A 20372-nucleotide genomic window follows, 5' to 3' on the forward strand; every position below is an offset into this window, starting at 1 on the left:
TTTTATTCTGGGGAGTTAATAAAGTGATTAATTTGGCTAATTTCCAGTAGGTGGGAAAACTTTAATAATATGCTATGACCTGTGGAGCAATGGGACTGAATTGACAGTGCATCGATCCCGCCTCAGGTGTAAAAATATGTTTCCAGTCCAACGAGGAATGAGTCATTGCTGAATTTGGTTCTGGGGAATGAAGTGGGTCAAGTGAATCAAGTGACAGTAGGGGAACATGTTGGGGACAGTGACCATAGCATCATTAGGTTTAGGTTAGCTATTGAAAAAGACAATGAGCAATCCAGGGAAAGATCCAACTTCAATGGAGTGAGAATGAGTGGTGCAGTGGTTAGCCTCACAGCTCCAGTGACCCGGGTTCAGTTCTGGGTACTGCCTGGGCGGAGTTTGCAAAGTTCTCCCTGTGACTGCGTGGGTTTCCGCCGGGTGCTCCGGTTTCCACCCACAGCCAAAGACTTGCAGGTCGATAGGTAAATTGGCCATTGTAAATTGCCCCTAGTGTAGGTAGGTGGTAGGAGAATTGAGGGAAGGTGGGGATGTGGTAGGGAATATAGGATCAATGTAGGATTAGTATAAATGCGTGGTTGTTGGTCGGCACAGACTCAGTGGGTCGAAGGGCTTGTTTCAGTGCTGTATCTCTAAATAAATAAAAAATAAAATAAATAAGAATGGGTCCGGCCCAAGTAAATTGAAGTCAAAGATTGGAAGGCAAATTTGTAACTGAACAATGGGCTGTTTTGAAAGAGGAGATATCTTGAGTACAGTCAAGGTACATTCCAATGAAGGGGAAAGGTAGCGCAAAGAGATCCAGAGGTCTCTGGGTGATGAAAGAGATGGAGAGTAAGATGAAGCAGAGAAAGAGTGTATATGGGACATGTCAGGTGGATAATACAATTGAGAACCAGGCTAAATATAGAAGGTTCAGATGTGAAGTGAAGAAACAAATAAGAGAAGCAAAGAGAGGATATGAGAAGAGACTCATGGCTAACATAAAAGGGAATCTAAAAGTCTTCTATAGGCACACAAATAGCAAAAGCGTGGTAAAAGGAGTGGGCTGATTAGGGACCTAAAAGGGGATTTATGCATCCAAGCAGAGGGCATGGCTGAGGTACTAAATGAGTAGTTTGCATCTGTCTTTACCAAGGAAGAATATGCTGCCCAAGTCATGGTGAATGAGGATGTAGTTGAGACACTGGATGGGCTAAAAATTGATAAAGAAGAGGCTTCAGATAGGCTGGTTGTACTTAAAGTTGATAAGTCACCAGGACTGGATGAGATGCATCCAAGGATACATAGGGAAGTAAGGATGGAAATTATGGAGGCACTGGCCATAATCTTCTAATCCTCCTTAGATCCTCCTGATGCCAGAGGGCTGGAGAATTGCAAATATTCAAAAAATGGTGTATGGACATGCACAGCAGATAAAGGCCAATCAGTTTAACCTCGGTGGTGGGAAAGCTTTTAGAAACAATAATTTGGAACAAAATTAATAGTCTTTTGGACAAATGTGGATTAATTAAGGAAAGCCAGCACAGGGTTAACAAACTTGCTTGAATGTTTTGATGAGGTAACAGAGAGCGTTGATGAGGGTAATGCGGTTGATGAGGCGTAATAACTTTTTTACTCAGTGAGTCATTAGGATCTGGAATTCACTGTAAAGGCCTGCTCAGGTCGGGAAAAAGAACCCGACCTGAACCCGACCGATCCACAGCGGACCCGAGCCTGACCCGGCCTGAGTCCCTCCAACTTCATCCCGAGCCCGAACCGATCCGAACCCGACCCCACTCAACCCGAACCGAGCCCGACCATCCCTTTACTTACCTTCCGACTTGGAACCTCCAGGAAGCTGCAGTGCATGCGTGATGATGTCATTGACGTCACTCGCTCACTGCGCAGACTCCATTTCATCCCAGACTCCCAGCTCAGGTAAGTTTTTTAATTTCAATACTTAACAGCAGAGCACTTACTCTGTGTGTCCGGTCCAACCCAACCCAACCCGACTCGACCTGGACTGGGTCCGACCCGACCCAAGCCCGAAAGCCGGATCCGGAAGAGGGGCCCAACCCGACCCAAACCCAACACATGTCATCGGGTCCCATCGGGTTCAGGTCGGGTAGCAGGCCTTTAATGCACTGCCTGAGAGTGTGGTGGAGACAGATTCAATCAAGGCCTTCATAAGAGAACTGGGTAATTATCTGAAGAGAAAAAAATTGCAGGGATATGGGGAAAAAGCAGGGGAGTGGAAAAAGGTGAGTTGCTCTTGCAGAGAACCAGCATGGACACGACAGACTGAATGACCTCCTTCTGTGCTGTGACCATTCTATGATTCTATGACTCAAAGTCAGGAGTGTGATGGAATACTCTCCACTTGCCTGGATGGGTGCAACTCCAACAATACTCAAGAAGCTCGACACCATCCAGGATAAAACAGCCTGCTTGATGGACACCTCATCCACCACCTTATTCATTCTTTCCAACACTAGCACATAGTGACAGCAATGTGTACCACCTACAAGATGCATTGCAGCAACTTGCCAAGGCTTTTTCAACAGCACCTTATAAACTCGCAACTTCTACCACCTAGAAAAACTATGGCAAAAGACCACCACCTGCAAGTTCCCCTCCAGGTCACACATCATCCTGACTTGGAACTATTTCGCCATTCCTTCACTGTAGCTGGGTCAAAATCCTGGAACTCCCGTCCTAACAGCACTGTGGGTGTATCTACACCAGATGGACTGCAACAGTTCAAGAAGGCGGTGCACCACTACCTTCTCAAGGGCAATTATGGATGAGCAACAAATGCTGGCCTTGCCAGTGCGCTCACATTCCATGAATGAATAAATTAAGCAGATTAGACAATTACCAGTAGGAATTGTTTGTTTACTGCCCAGCTAAGAATGCAAGCATGTTCAAAGCATCTTAGCTTAGTGCCAGTGACACGTTGAGACATTCAAATCCAATATTAATTGAAATTATTCAATTTTACCTTGTCTACAATTAAAAATGCGTTGTTTGACTTATGCTAATGATATACCATCATATGCTGCTGGTGGTAAAGTAAGAAAGTGGAGTGAAAAGCCATAGTGCCTAAAGTAGTGATATATGTTTATTCTGGCCAAGTAATTTCTACGTTGTGAATTCTTTTGGTACGAAATCTGTTCTTCCAAGCATATAAGGGCACAAGAATGCTTGGACTTCACTATGTTGCTGAGCAACAGTGTAACTTTTCATTTATCACAAGATCTTCCATCAGTCATTCTCTGTGGTTGACTGTACATGCAGAGGGCCTTCAGACTGATGTATGCATTCAGCATACAAGCCAGATGTTAGCTCTTTATTATCTCCACCACCCAAAGGCTACAGAAGGTAGGAATGAGCCTTGATCAGTGGGTGACCTGGTAAATCCTGTAGCATTGTGCAATTGGGTTGGACACCATGATAACGTAGGTTGTGTTCCTAATCAATTTGCTCCTCATGCTAGTGCAAAACCACCAATCTCTTTTCCATGTTGACTCAAAATGTCACCACTGGGAGCTTCTGCAAGTCATTTGAAAGAAGACCCATGCAAGTTCATAGGTCAAAATCCAATTTTACTGTGCTTAAGATAATCCTATCATCCACCCTGTGAAGGATCCTTCCAAATCTCAACAACTTGTCTTTTGCAAAAGGACAAAGTGAAATATTATGAAAGCACTAGCTGATCTTCTATACTAGGATCTTCAGTGTCCATGGAACTGGAGCATGGTTTTGATTCTAAACTAGTGCTATGTTTAACCTGGCCTATCACTTTAAGACAACTGCACAAAAATTTCTGTTGGGGTACTGGTCTAATTTGGCACATCCTGTGGTCATTTAGAGACTAATTGCTGAGAGAAATTTGTAAGTTGGCAGTAACTCCTACCCTTGCGGAGGTCCAAATGTTCAAAGTCAGAAAAAAAACTACAGGAAATGACTGGATATTTAATACATTTTAGATTTTCATACTTATTTGCAATGGAAATGAAAAATTTAGCTGAATATAATCATTTTTCTGCCTAAATGTTCCATGTGATTGAACATTCAAGTGTAACATCTGTATCAAATGCAAAACATTTATAAATATTTTCATACATATATATGATAAATTATCATACATGTTACCAATGTACTCTTGCTTTTAATTACATTTTCTCTGTGGTATGTGTCATTCTTTTAATGACCAGAACTACTGTGACATGCAAATATTGCATATAACATAATATAATGTGCATTAATTCTACATATTTTCTATATTATATAAGGTTATATTTTATTCTAGAAAGCCAGGTGTTGCAGAATAGAACTGGAGCCAATCTTTACACATTGTTATAAGCTTTATTTAAAGAGATACACATTACAAACATACACCTCCTAACTTAGCCACCACAGTTTCAGTCTGTTCCTGTTTATACCTCTTTTGGATCTGTTCCTATTTACATGCATACAGTGAATCCCCAGTTTGTGCCCACCACCTGCGTACAATTAAAAACAATCAATATACAATTAACAGATTGTACAGTAGGCAACTAGAGTGATACAAATTTCAGTTTAAAACTAAAAATAAGTATTTACTTTTCCAGTAATATTTTTATGGCCCTAAAAATAATAAGGTTTATTGTTTCACTTCTCTTTCCAGTGCCTTCTTTTACTGCGCTGTGCCATTTTTTTCAGTCCCATTTCATGTGTAGATTTGAATCTTTCAACTGTTACCTGCTCACTCTTGAATGTCCCATCACATGTGAAACTCTTTTGTTCTGGTCCTGCTAACTTTTAAAATGCAGGCATGAATGGCTTCATTTGTGCCAGTTAAAGCAGATATATTATTTTCTCTACCTAAATATTCCTTTTCCATTGTGTTCATTGAGAATAGTGCAATAGAAAGATATTTCATTGGGCAGCACCATTGAAGAAAATCATCACTGTTTTGATACCTCAAGATATTTTATGCTGAGCCCTCTCATTTTCTACCATAAATTCTGTCATGTATTAAAAAGGCAACTTGAATTGTTTTGTTTTTAATCAGTTCTGTGCTTAACACCTTATCTTATTGTGTCTTGTAAACCTAATTAATCAGAATATGCAGCATATGGTAATTTAAATTGGATCACTCTTCTCTCCAAATAATTGGCTCAATCTGCATTTTAATCCACCAATTTTTTTAAAACCCATCATGTTAAACCTACATTACATTTTTAAGTACGCTGCAATATTACCTAAAGTAACTTTTTTGCTTGGACTACCATTGTCCACATAGAAATGATTATACCTTGAAATGATTGTACCTTGAAATTATCATTTATAAACACCCATATTCTCAAATAAGCAGGTTATTTCCTAACACTTTATCAATATTCACATCTTTTTCAGATGTAATGTGGGCCACCGTTACCTCCGCCTCCTGAGCCTACCCTCCTTCTGGCTGGGCCAACTTCTCGGTTGTCCGAAATTATTTTGGACCTGCACACTGCTGTGGGCTGTCCATTTAGGGCTTGCAACCCACATCAGCATAGTAAGGCCCTCCAAACGGCCTCCCGCCGAAGTGAATGGAAGCCGAGCCCATCCACTCCACCGACTAACAGCCTGGCAGTTTAAATTTACCCTAGTGGATGTTAGCCAGTTTGGAAAGTTCTGACAGTAATGCTTATGTACAAGAGAATACTATATACGGTATTTATGTACTTAAAAATAGAATTGCTAACCTAATGTTTTGGGGACTAAAGTACACTAACATTACTTTTGGATTTATAGGATTAGTGAAGCTGACCATTAACTCTCTGTAACAGAGAAAATAGCAATACCTCAGCTTGAATCTGAATAAAAATCTACTGACTGAATTTTAATTTCCTTCCCAGTATCAACTCCACTTGCTTCATTTACCCAATCAAATCTGATCGCATAAGCCTAACAACGGAATGAAATGACTCCCGAGTTGATTGTTTGAGTGGTTAATGTGCAAGATCATAGAAACAGTCTTTGTAATAATGTGCTACAAAATTTGCTAGAAATGTTTCAATAGGTGATAATCGGGAAAGCCTATAAAAATGTTCACCATCAACATAAAATGCACAGACAGAAGCCTCTCTGTATAATGTACCATCATCTCTGTAACACACCTCCAGTTTGGTTGCGATTCGTGAAGACGACCTTATACAAAGGGAGTGTTAAATTATTTCAGGGTTCTTTTTGTCCTTGCAGCAGCTGGTTGAAAAAAGTTACAACTTTACCGGTTAAATAAAAAATTAAATTTAAAAAAAAACTTCAAACACTAGAGGTGAATAATTGAAGTGTTTTAGGATTTCAGTGAGAAAATCAAAGAAACTTTTTTAATAACATTAACCAGGATTAGTGCAGCTGCTCTGGACAATGAAATTATATTTTTATTTGTGCCTCCATGTAATGCCAATGAGAAATATCTGTGTCTCTGTATATAAGACTCAATTAAATAAAGAACAAAGTGGCAACAAGCACATTACAGTATGTGAAATGCCATAGTTTTACCCTAAGTAAATCCCATACTGGAAAGCATTAAATTACGTATTCATGATTGTGGCTAAGATCAATTTCCAACAAATATATCTTAATGTTAAAAATATTAGTCCACATCTGCAAAGGATGATCAGTCAATTATGAGCCTTGACACCAGTTCATGACAATGGTGATGGATTTCTACTTATACTGTGTATGTACTGTGGCCACATGCTGACCAGTAAAAGGGTAGAATTTCTGTGGGGATTCCTTATCTCCTACACTGTACCTTTGGGGTCTTTGCTGGCATTATGATGGGAGATCTGGAGAATGCCTACAGAAATTACAGGTGCAGATCTGTAATTTGCATCTGATGTATGACATTATGTCAGCGGAACCTGACCTGATTCATGTTATTTTGTTCAAAAGATGTATGTATTTGCTTTACAATTTGTATCGACATCCGTTCATCCAGAATATATCAAAGACAATTGCCATTCATTTCCACCAGAGTTCTCCTGATCTCCCACTACAATGTTGGGGAGAGAGCAGCAGAAATGGTGTAAACAGCCATTTACACCATTCCTCCAGGCACATTTATGATGGGAAATCAGGAGAACCCCCCCCCCCTCCCACACACACACACTTGCCCCCATCCTACACCTACCCCAACGCACCCCCCCTGCCACACCCCTCCCAGAAATTCTACCCAATATGTCACAGCACAGAAATGTCACACTGCAGAAATCAGGTTTTCTCACAGGTGCAAGAAAATCTTTAAAAGCTACATGCTTCACAGATAGAGCTGGAGACTGACAAACACATCCCAATTTGCAAAGTTCCTTAGACATGTAAAAATTAAATTCTGAATGATCTGAGGCACTGTCTACTTAAGAAATAGATCATTTGCGCTTAAAGACATACCAGAAGAATGCATTCTGCGTTAAAAGATATAACATTTCTGTCCTTACAAAACAGCATGCCATCCAACTTACTATGAACTATGCCACAGAAAATCTGCTCGTGATACAACAAATATGGCACAGCTAGTGTGCATTATCCGTGCACCATCCTTTGAATTTGAGACTACAAATTTCTGGGTCACAATTAAAAAGATGTATAATAAAGACAAAGTTAATCTTTTAAAATGTCGCATAGTACTGGTGACAGGGGGGGGGATCCTCAGTGCGGCCCCCCGCCGCATGGCGGCGGGTCCTTCATCTAAATATGTAAATAAAGAACAATTATATGCAAATGTACTTACCTGCAGGCAGTGGCCATCCCACGCTGATTTTATGGCCGCCGTACGGCCTTCACACGCCTTCAGAACTCCATACGGAGTTCCAAGGCGAGAACCTGGTGGGGAGGGAGAGGAATAAAGTTTTCAGGGTGGGAGGGGGAGGAGCGGGGAAAACAAATTTATTGGGTTGTGTGAATGGTGGGAAAATGTTAGAAGGTTGGGGGGGCAGGTGCGGATAGGGAAAAAGGCAAGTGTTGGACATTTTGGGCATTGAAATGACCATTGGAGGGGTTGGGGGAGGACCACCACATCTTTATTAATTGTTAATAAAAATTTATGAATAATGTTCCTTTAAGAATTAAAAGTAATTCTAAGGGTTTAAAGCCCTTTAAAAATGGCACCGGCACCAGCGCATTGGTGCCGGACGTCGTTGCTGGGGACGCGGCTGCCGACCTCACCATGTCATCGGGGGCGGCCGTTCCACTCCCTCTGTTTACTATCACGGGGGCCCCTCAGCAGCACTTATGTGTTGGAAGGCCATGGACCACGGCACGCGATTAAAATTCAGCCCTTTATTTTTGGGCCTTTCCCATGAGAAAAAAACTTCATTTCCAACACGACCTTTTCCACCTGAACTTGGTCACCATTGCTCTTCAACCCCTTCCCACCATCCCCACAGCCAATAAGAAAGGTTTTCCATTCTTACCCCCCCCCCCCACCACCCTGATAATTTCAGTCCTCCCCCCTCCCCACCAGTGTCTCGCCAGGGAACTCCTAACGGAGTTCCAAAGGTGCACGGGTTGCAGCTGGCGCCCCGCATTTTTTAAAATTAATTTTAATATTCAAATGAAGGCCCCGCTGCCAAGCGGTGGGGGAGCCGCACGGAGGCCTCGCCGCCACCGGTAATAAAAGGTGAGGCCTTCTTGGCATTGGGGGTCATGGTGGGCCACTCCTGCAAGTATTTTATGGGACCCCCACCATAACCCCCGACGTCGAGGGGCTAGTAAAATTCAGCCTGATGTATCACATGCCATATTCTTCTAAAGCAGCATATTATCAACTAACCATTAGTAAAACCACAAATCCACTAGTCTATTAATATACTACAAACAGTATTTCAACACATGCAGCCATCATACTCTTGACATCACACTTTATTACAGATGCAAATCAATCTTAAAATACTGGGTACTTCTGACATGCGATCTGAAAATGATTTGCGCAAAGTATATGAATTTAGCAGTGGGACGACCTGTGCCCAAACTGTGCAGCCATTGGCCCCACTCCTAAATTCCTGGATGGATGCCTATAACAGTCGTTGGGTCACGTAAGTATGTAAATTATGGCCTTACATTGTTGTAAATTGTGAAGAGGATATAGGAGCCTGAACTTTGAAGCTCACTACCGAGTTTCAAAAAAGGTGCGGCGCATGCGCGAGTTGTGAACGCTGAGCCGCCGTGGTATTTCACGCGGTGTCTCATTGACATGGAGGGGGCGGACCGCCCGCCCCCAATGACTTAGCGGGGGCGGGTGCGCCATCCTCGGCAACGGCGTCCGACACCACCGCACTGGTACTGGTGCCATTTTTAAAGGGCTTCCGGCCCTTCCATTTCATTTTAATGTTTAAAGTGACAGGTTTTCCAAAAAATAAAAATAAAATTTTATTCGCAATTCCAATCCCCAAACGGAGATCCGAAGGCGCAGGACTTCCGGCAATCAGCCAGATTATCAGCGTGGGGCGACTGTCATGGAAAGGTAGGTAATTATTCATTCATTACAATTTATTAACCTATTTAAATTAAGTTTTCTTGCCAATCAGTAGGGGGCCCCCCCCTCAAGGCTTCGCCGCTGCCGGTAATATGGTGCGGGGCTTTTCCGGCATCGATGCCTGTGGCAAGCCTCTCCCAGAGGTATTTTCCAGGCTCCCCCGCCACGACACCCAACGTCGGGGGGCTGGTAAAATTCAGCCCAAGGAGTCTGCAAAGGGTTATAGATAGGTTAAGTGAGTGGGCAAATATTTGGCAAATGGAGTATAATAAGTGGGAAAATGAGAACTTATCCACTTAAGCGGGAAGAATATTAAAGCAGCATATTATTTAAATGGAAAGAGATTGCAGAACTCTGAGGTACAGAGGGTTCTGGGTGTCCTGGTACATGAATCACAAAAGATTGGTATGCTGATTCAGCAAGTGGTGACTGGGAAGGTAAATGGAATGCTGTCATTTATTGCAAGGGAAATGGGATATAAAAGTAGGGATGTTTTGCTACAGTTGTATAGGGTATTGGTGAGACCACATCTGGACTACAGTGTACAGTTTTTGTCTCCTTATTTAAGAAAGGATATAAATGCGTTAGAGGCAGTTCAGAGAAGGTTCACATAACTGATACATGGGATAGGGGGGTTATTTTATGAAGAAAGGTTAGACAGGTTGGGAGTGTATCCATCGGAGTTTAGAGGAATGAGAGGTGATCTTATTGAAACATACAAGATCCTGAGGGGACTTGACAGGGTGGACACTGACAGGATGTTTCCCTTTGTGGGAGAGGCTAGAACTAGGAGACACAGTTTAAAAATAAGGGGTCACCCATTTAAGATGGAGATGAGGAGATTTTTTTTTTCTCTCAGAGGGTTGTGAGTCTTTGGAACTCTCTTCCCCAGACAGTGGTAGAGGCAGGGTCATTGAACATTTTTAAGCAGAGGTAGATAAATTCTTGACTAACAAGGGAGTCAAAGGGTATCAGGGGTAGGTGAGAAAGTGGAGTTGACGCCACAATCAGATCAGCCATGATCTTAATAAATGACAGAGCAGGCTAGAAGGGGCCGAATGACCTACTCCTGCTCCTAATTTGTATGTTCATATGTACGTATGTCCATCCTTTTAAAATTTGTCAGCGATGAGCAGGTCAGGCATCAGGCCTGACCTACTCAGGAGTCTTTAGCAGCCTCTGTGGTTGCCAACAATAGGCAAGTATAACATCTTGGTTTTTTTTTAAAGAAAACCCTTCCTATGGAGTAAGATTGTTCCTCCAACTCGACAGTAGTTACGATCGGCTCCCCTCCACAGGCTTAATTCTATAACTTTCTCACTCAAAGGTGCCACTCCACATTTCACATTAGTCGCATATAATTCATTGTACATTGTTTATTACATGGTACTACACTCCTATCCTTATAAAATAGTGTATCATCTGATGTATCAAGAACAATACCTTGGGAGATCGTCTTGTTTCTCTACATAATTATCAGGCAGTAAAGTTACATTTTCAAAATGGCTACGGCCTGAAAATTATTATTACCAATGATATACTTAATATGTTTACAGAAACATAGAAACATAGAAAATAGGAGCAGGCGTAGGCCATTCGTCCCTTCGGGCCTGCTCCCCCATTCAAAAAAGATCATGGCTGATCGTCTATTCAGTACCCTCTTCCCGCTTTCTCCCCATATCCCTTGATCCCTTTGGCATTAAGAAATATATCTATCTCCTTCTTGAATATATTTAATGAATTGGCCTCCATTGCCTTCTGTGGTAGAGAATTCCACAGGTTCACCACCCTCTGAGTGAAGACATTTCTCCTCATCTTGTTTCTAAATGGCATACCCTGTATCCTGAGACTGGTTCTGGACTCCCCAGTCATCAGGAACATCCATCTGCATCTAGCCTGTCTAGTCCTGTTAGAATTTTATAGGTTTCTGAGATCCCCTCTCATTCTTCTAAACTCAGTGAATATAGGCCTAGTCGACCCAATCTCTCCTCATACTTCAATCATGCCATCTCAGCCTAGTAAATCTTCTTTGCACTTCCTCCATGGCAAGAACATCCTTCCTCAGATAAGGAGGCCAAAACTGCACACAATACTCCAGATGTGGTCTCACCAAGGCCCTGTATATCTGCAGTAAGTCATCCTTGCTCCTGTACTCAAATCCTCTTGCAATGAAGGCCAACATACCATTTGCCTTCCTAAATGCTTGCTGCACCTGAATGCTTGTTTTCAGCGACTGGTGTACAAGGACACCCAGGTCTCGTTTCACCTCCCCCTTTCCCAATCTATCACCATTCAGATAATAATGCCTTTATGTTTTTACAGCCAAAATGGATAACCTCACATTTATCCACGCATTTACCATGCATTTGCCCACTCACCCAACTTGTCCAAATCACATTGGAGCCTCTTTGCATCCTCCTCACAGCTTACATTTCCACCCCCCGTACCGCAGCCCCCCCCCCCCCAACTATGTGTTGTGTGCAAACTTGGAAATGTTACATTTAGTTTCCTCACCCCAGTCATTAATATATATTGTGAATAACTGGGGACCAAGCACTGATCCCTGCGGTATCCCATAAGTCAGTGCCTGCCACCTGGAAAGAGACCCATTTAATCCTACTCACTGTTTCCTGTCTGTCAACCAATTCTCAATCCATGCCAGTATATTACCCCCAATCCCATGTGCTTTAATTTTGCACACTAACCTCTTATGTGGGACCTTATCAAAAGCCTTCTGAAAATCCAAATACACCACATTCACTGGTTCTCCCTTATTTATTCTACTAGTTACATCCTCAAAAAACTCCAGTAGATTTGTTTAGCATGATTTCCCTTTTGTAAACCCATGCTGACTTTGTCCAATCCCGTTCATGCTTTCCAGGTGTTCTGCAAACACATCCTTGATGATAGACTCTGGCATTTTCCCCGCTACTGATGCAAGGCTAACTGATCTGTAATTCCCTGTTTTTTCTCTCCCTCATTTTTTAAATAGTGGGGTTACATTTGCCACACTGCAATCTGCATGAACTGCTCCAAAGTCGATAGAATGTTGGAAGATGACCACCAATGCACCCTCAATTTCCAGGGCCACTTCCTTTAGTACTCTGGGATGTAGATTATCAGGCCCTGGGGATTTGTCAGCCTTTAACCCCATTAATTTCCCTAGCACTATTTTTTCACTAATACTGAATTCCTTCAGTTCCTCCCTCTCATTAGACCCTTGGTTCCCTAACATTTCTGGGAGGTTATTTGTGTCCTCCTTTGTGAAGACAGAACCAAAGTATGTGTTTAATTGTTCTACCATTTCTTTGTTCCCCTGTTTCTGACTGTAAGGGACCAACATTTGTCTTCACTATTCTTTTTCTCTTCACATATTTATAGAAGCTTTTACAGTCAGTTTTTATGTTCCCCGCAAGTTTACTCTCATACTCTATTTCCCCCTGCTTAATCAATCTCTTTGTCCTCCTTTGCTGAATTCTAAACTTCTCCCAATCCTCAGACTTGCTGCTTTTTCTGGCAATTTTATATGCCTCCTCTTTGGATCTAATACTATCCCTAATTTCTTTTGTAAGCCACGGTTCAGCCACCTTTCCAGTTTTATTTTTGCGTCATACAGGAATGAATAATTGTTGTAATTCATGCACACGTTCTTTAAATATTATCCATTGCATAACCACCGTCAACCCTTTTAGTGATGTTCCCCAATCTACCATAGCCAACTTGCGCCTCATACCTTCATAGTTTCTTTTATTTAGATTCAGGACCCCAGTTTCGGATTCAACTACTTCATTCTCCATCTTAATGAAGAATTCTATCATGTTATGGTCTCTCCTCCCCAAGGACACAACAAGATTGTTAATTAATCTTTCTCATTGCACAATACCCAGTCTAGGATAACCTGTTCTCTAGTTGGTTCCTCAACGTATTGGTCTATAAAACCGTCAAGTACACACTCCAGGAAATCCTCCTCCACAGTATTATTGCTAATTTGGTTTGACCAATCTATATGTAGATTAAAGTCACCCATGATTACAGTTGTACCCTTATTGTATGCGTCTCTAATTTCCTGTTTAATGCCATCCCTTACATCTCCACAACTGTTTGGGGGCCTATAGACAACCCCCACCAACGTTTTCTGCCTTTTGGTGTTTCTTAGCTCCACCGATACAGATTCCACATCATGATTTTCCGAGCCAATATCCTTCCTCACTATTGCATTGATTTCCTCCTTTACTAACAATGCTACCCCACCTCGTTTCCCTTTTTGCCTGTCCTTCCTAAATATTGGATACCCCTGGATGTTCAGTTCCTATCCTTGGTCACCCTGCAGCCATGTCTCCGTAATCGCAACTATATCATAACCATTTATATCTAATTGCACTGTTAATTCATTTACATTATTACAAATGCTCAGCACATCTGTTCCCCTTACAATTGAATCCCCTATCACTATAGCCCTGCCACTCTTCTTCCTCCCCTCCTGTGCAGCAGAGCCACCCATGGTGCCATCAACTTGACTCTTGCTGCTTTCCCCTGAGCCATCTCCCCCAACAATATCCAAAGTGATATGTCTGTTAGAGAGGGGATGACCACAGGGGACTTTTGCACTACCTGCCTTCCTCTACCCTGCCTGGTGGTCACCCATTCCCTTTCTGCCTTTGCAGCATTGTCCTGCAGTGTGACCACCTCGCTAAACGTGCTATCAATGATGATCTCAGCATCGCGGATGCTCCACAGTGAATCCACCCGCAGCTCCAGCTCTGTAATGAAGGTGGCCAGTAGCTGCAGATGGATACATTTCCTGCACACATGATCATCAGGGACACTGGAAGCGTCCCCAATTTCCCACGTAGCACAGGAGGAGCATATCACGGGTGCGAGATCTCCTGCCATGATTTACCTTTAGATTACTTAGTTACTGCCTTTAATTAAAAAATACTAATTACACTAGGGGCCTTGTTTTACTCCAAACACTACCCACTACAATCTAAAGTCCTTACCTTTACTTTTGAAGCTAATGGACTGCAGTAGTATAAATAGTAGAAAAAGTAGAAAAACACTCCTGAACCTACTTACAAATCAATTCATATAATATTCCTCTGTCTACTATTTAAATGGATTAAATTAATGGATGGAGGAATGGCATACAAACATCCATTGACATGAGCAGTAATTTCCAGGCTTACATAATCAAGTATGAATGCACTTGTTTAACTATTAGTTGTGTACAAAACAGATCTGTTGCAGAAAATAAATTGTTCTATAACTCCAAGTAATTATTTGCTATGGTTCAATGCACAAGGCATGCTGATTTATTTTTCTTACTCATGGGCACAAGTTAACTGCATTGAAACCAAACATGAACTCTTTGAGTTAATTTTCCCAGAATTATTCAGGTGTGACTGCCAAACATGGAGTACATAAAGTTAGGCATTTCTAATTCAGGTAAACACCTTGATATACCACAGATGCTGAACATAGGAGGATGACCTGAAGTAGTCTGGATGTGCAGAAGACTATGCCAGCTTTGAAGTAAAGTTGATGCTTTCATTTCATGGAAACATAGTACTGCAACTGACCTTTAGCACACTATTTACTACCTTATTCAATTATTGATAGGGAAAATAGATTTTTTTATTCCATTGATAATACTGTCCTTTTATATATCAATATGCTGTCTTACTGTTTACCCAGAGTATTTAATGTGTACCTTTGTAATATCTCAAGTTGTTCTAAAATAAATACTGTGACATTGGCCCCGACTGAAACTAACAGCTTGTTTGGAGAGGTGATCTTTTGACAAACCTTACTACAACATTTTCTGGGTGACTAAACCCAAGTATTATTGAACCATCCAAATCTGGTAGTCAGCATCCTACAGGATCAAGCTTAAACTATATTACATTTAATGTAACTCTGCTAGATAAGAAATGACAGAGCAGCATACTGCCAACTGTTAGCACAGCTGTATGTGAAACATTTGAAAGACAGGCTGTAAATGTACTTTCAATTTAAATGGATGTGGCAATGTTCTTTAAGTAAACTGTCAATTTTAATTAAAAATGATTGGGTTTCCTTATCTGCGTTCATAAGCTACTTTGAATGGCACTCACATATTTAATAAAACAAGGTGCATTAATTAATTGAATATTTGATTATTATTCCATAAATGTCCCTGATTGCTGTGCCGATATATGATGATCCATTATGCTGTACTGGATGTGGATATAGAGTGAGATAATGTTAGATTAAGGACAAACTAGGTATCTATAGTAGAGTCAATTTTATACAGGGAAAATGAGAGTGTTGGTAGCAATTATCATGTTTGGGGATTGGCAGAAATATACAGGTTTGCACAGGTATGAATTCTATAGTAAATCCTTGTACAGATCATATTGGGCACTTTTGTTGTCCTTATATATTGAAGATCCAATATAGGAGTATTTTTAGTTTAAATAAATGAGAAAATGTTTTCTAACATTCAGAAACAGCAATAGACATTATGGAGTATATACCTTAATTGAGTTTTGGCTTTTACATTTCTGGTGCTTGACCTTGGAACTTCAAATCTAAGTTGCTACTTGTTGAAATCTCAGAATGATTCTATCCTTTTGAAGTAAGATACAAACTAGAAGGAATTACTCAAGTAGATGAAATATCCAATATTGAAGTATCCAACTGCCCAAACTATTCAGTCAAGGACATGAATCGCCAAGTGGGTTTTAGACCAAATTATGAGAGAGATCAGCAGTCTCCCCAGAACTGTAACACGAAAGATAGAAGGAGGAAGATTGTCAAAAATAACTGGACATAAACATACCAAGACTACTCCACCCTATCATCTAACCAATATCTTTTACATGTTTAATCCCAGCACATGACGGCATAACTGGATGAAGGAAAGAAAGAGTTAGAAAGAGATATAGAGACAGGAAGGAAGGAAGGAATTAGTAGTTATAGTGTCTCTCACATCCTTAGGATAGTCCAAGGCAAATTATAGACAATGGATTAATTTTAAAATGCAGCCAATTTGTGCATAGCAAAATTCCACAAACAGCAAATGAATAAAAAAGTAAATAACATGAAATTGGTGGTGCTGGTGAGAAAACAACATTAACCAGGATGATGGGAGAACTGCCTGCTCTTCTCCAAATAGTTCCATCTTTTACATCTACTTAAATCGGCAGACAGAACCTCAGTTTAATGTCTCATCAAAAAGACAGCACTTCTGACAATTGTACTGCACTGAAGTGCCAGCCTAGATTAATGGCATATTTCAGCGGTGGGACTTAAAAAGCTAAAACCTTCTGACGCAGAGGCAAAATACTATCAGCTCAGCCAAGCATAAGATAAGACATGACTTGGATTAGTATTGTATTCTTTACAGACAGAAATATGTGAACCCCCGAATTAATAAGATAATCACTTACAAAAGTTTTATAGTGCTTGATTTTAAAGCCAATTTATTCATCTCATTGTTAACATTTTCAGTGACAAACCTTAATCTTCTCCAAACAGTAAAGTTTACCATCCTTGTTTGATAAGAAATTAATGCATTGGTGTAGGAGGGAGGGCATCAGATTTCTGAGGCATTGGGACTGATTCTGGGGCAGGTGGGATCTGTACAAAATAGACGGGTTACACCTTAACAGGACTGGGACTAATATCCTTGCAGGGAAATTCACCAGTGCTGCTGCGGAGGGTTCAAACTAGCTTGTCAGGGGGATGGGAACCTGAGGGGCAGTTCAAATTGGAAGGAAGTAAAGCTGGTAACAGGAAGTAGAAAAGTAGCAAGCAAAATTAGAAGGCAGGCAAAACAAAGGCAAGCATCAACTAGCCTTAGAATGCAGATTAATGTCATAAAGACAAAGTTAAGGGCATTCTACCTGAATACACACAGCATTCGCGATAAGGTTGATGATTTAAAAGCACAAATAGAGGTAAATGGGTATGATCTAATTGCTATTACGGAAGTGTGGCTACAGGGTGACCAAGATTAGGAACTGAAAATTCAAGGATATTTGACATGTAGGAAGGACAGGCAAAAAGGAAAGGAGGTGGTGTTGTGCTGATAATAAGGGATAGGAACAGGACATTAGCAAGGGAGGATCTCAGATCGGAAGAACAAAATGTGGAATCTGTTTGGGTGGAGCTAAGAAACAGCAAGGAGCAGCAAACATTGGTAGGAGTTGTTTATAGGCCACCAAACAGTAGTGGCAGTGTGGGGCATGGTATTAATCAGAAGATTAGAGAAGCATGTAGCATGGATAATAAAGTAATCATGAGTGACTTGAATCTGCATATAGACTGGGTAAACCTAATGAGCACTAATGCTGTGGAGGCCGAGTTTCTGGAGTGTGTTATGAATGGTTTTCTAGAGCAGTATGGTGTGGAACCGACTGGAGCACAGACTATTTTAGAACTAGTATTATGTAATGAGAAAGGGCTAATTAATAATCTTGTTATAAAAGAACCTTTAGGGATGAGTGACCATAATATGATAGAATCTTACATTATGTTTGAAAGTGAGGTAATTCAATCTGAAGCCAGGGTGTTAAATTTGAACAAAGGAAATTATGAAGGTATGAGGGGCAAATTGGCTGAGATGAATTGCGAAAATACATTAAAAGTTATGACAGTACATGGGAAATGGATAGTCTTTAAAGAATTATTGCATAGATTACAGTAACTATACATTCCTTCAAGGCACAAAAACCAAAAAGAAAAATCAGTCAACCGTGGCTAACAAAGAAAGTTAAGGATTGTATAAGATTAAAAGAAAAGGCCTATAAAGTTTCCAGAAATAGTAGTAAACATGAGGTTTGGGAGGATTTTAGAATACAGCAAAGGAGGACCGAGAAACTGATAAAGAAAGGGAGAATAGAATATGAATGTAAACTAGCAAAAAACATAAAATTGGACTGTAAAAGATTCTATAGGTACTTACAAAGGAAACATTTGGCTAAGACAAATGTGGGTCCAGTACAGGCAGAGTCGGGGAATTTATAATGGGGAATAGAAAAATGGCAGAGAAGCTATATGATTACTTTGTGCCTGCCTTCACTGAGGAAAATACAAGAAATCTCCCAGAATTAGAGATCCAAGGGACTAGGGAGAATGAGGAATTGAAGGAAATTAGTATTAGTAAGAAGGTTGTATTAGAGAAATTAATGGGGCTGAAGGTTGATAAGTCCCCGGAACCTGATATTCTACATCCCAGAATGTTGAAAGAGGTAGCTATGGAGATAGCGGATGCATTGGTGATCATCATCCAAAATTTTATAGATTCTGGAACAGTTCCTGCAGATTGGAAGGTAGCAAATGTCACCCCACTGTTTAAGAAGGGAGGGAGAGAGAAAACAGGGAACTATAGACCTGTTAGCCTTACATCAGTAGTAGGGAAAATGCTAGAATCTATTCTAAAGGATGTGATAAATGGACACTTGGATAATAATGATCTGATTGGACATAGTCAACATGGATTTATGAATGGCAAATCATATTTGATGAATCTGTTGGAATTTTTTGAGGATGTTACTAACAGAATTGATGAAGGGGAGTTGGTGGACGTAGTATACTTGGATTTTCAGAAGGCTTTTGGTAACATCCCCTGCAGGAGGTTGGTTAGAAAAATTAAAGCACATGGGATAGGAGGTAATATACTGGTATGGATTAAGGATTGGTTAACAGGCAGAAAACAGAGAGTAGGAATAAATGGGTAAGTCTCGCATTGGCAGCTGTGACTCGTGGGGTACCATAAGGATCAGTACTTGGACCCCAGCTGTTCACAACATATATATCAATGATTTGAATGTGAGGATCAAATGTTATATTTCCAAGTTCGTGGATGGCACAAAACTAGGTGGGAATGTATGTTGTGAGGAAGATGCAAAGCGGCTTCAAGGGGATTTGGACAGACTTAGTGAGTGGGTAAGAACATGGCAGATGGAATATAATGTGGAAAAATGTGAGGTTATCTACTTTGGTAGGAGGAACAGATGTGCAGAATACTTCTTAAATGGTAAGAGATTAGAAAGTGTAGATGTACAAAGGGACCTGGGTGTCCTTGTCAGTCAGTCACTGCAAGCTAGCATGCAGGTGCAGCAAGCGATTAGGAAGGCTAATGGTATGTTAGCCTTTATCTGAAGAGGATTTGAGTATAGGAGTTGCTTCTATTGTATAGAACCTTGGTTGGACTGCACCTGGAGTACTGTGTGCAGTTTTGGTTCCCTTACCTTAAGAAGGATATTATTGCCATAGAGGGAGTGCAACGAAGATTCACCAGACTTGTTCCCAGGATGGTGGGACTGTCCTATGAAGAGAGATTGGGGAAACTAGGCCTGTATTCTCTAGAGTTTCGAAGAATGAGAGGTGATCTCATTGAAACCTACAAAATACTTAGAGATAAACAGGGTAGATGCAGCTAAGATGTTTCCCCTGGTTCAGGAGTCTAGAACCTGGAGACACAATTTCAAAATAAGGGGATAGCCACGTAGGATTGAGATGAGGAGAAATTTCTTTACTCAGAAGGTTGTGAATCTTTGGAATTCCCTATCCCAGAGGGCTGTGGAAGCTCAGTCATTGAGTATGTTTGACAGATTTCTAAATACCAATGACATAAGGGGATATGAGGATAGTGTGGGAAAAGGCATTGAAGTGGATGACCTGCCATGATTGTATTGAATGGCGGAGCAGGCTCGATGGGCTGAATGGCCTACTCCTGCTCCTATGTTCCTATGCCTAAGATACACAAGAGGAATTTGCTGTTTGCTGGGGTCACTCATCATCCTGTAGTGAAGCTTACTTCTTTGCAACTCCAAAATTTCCAATCTCTGCTGCATGCAGATAATCTTACAAAACCATATATGCA

This window comes from Heterodontus francisci, chromosome 16, assembly GCF_036365525.1.
Source record: "Heterodontus francisci isolate sHetFra1 chromosome 16, sHetFra1.hap1, whole genome shotgun sequence".
NCBI classification, from domain to species: domain Eukaryota; kingdom Metazoa; phylum Chordata; class Chondrichthyes; order Heterodontiformes; family Heterodontidae; genus Heterodontus; species Heterodontus francisci.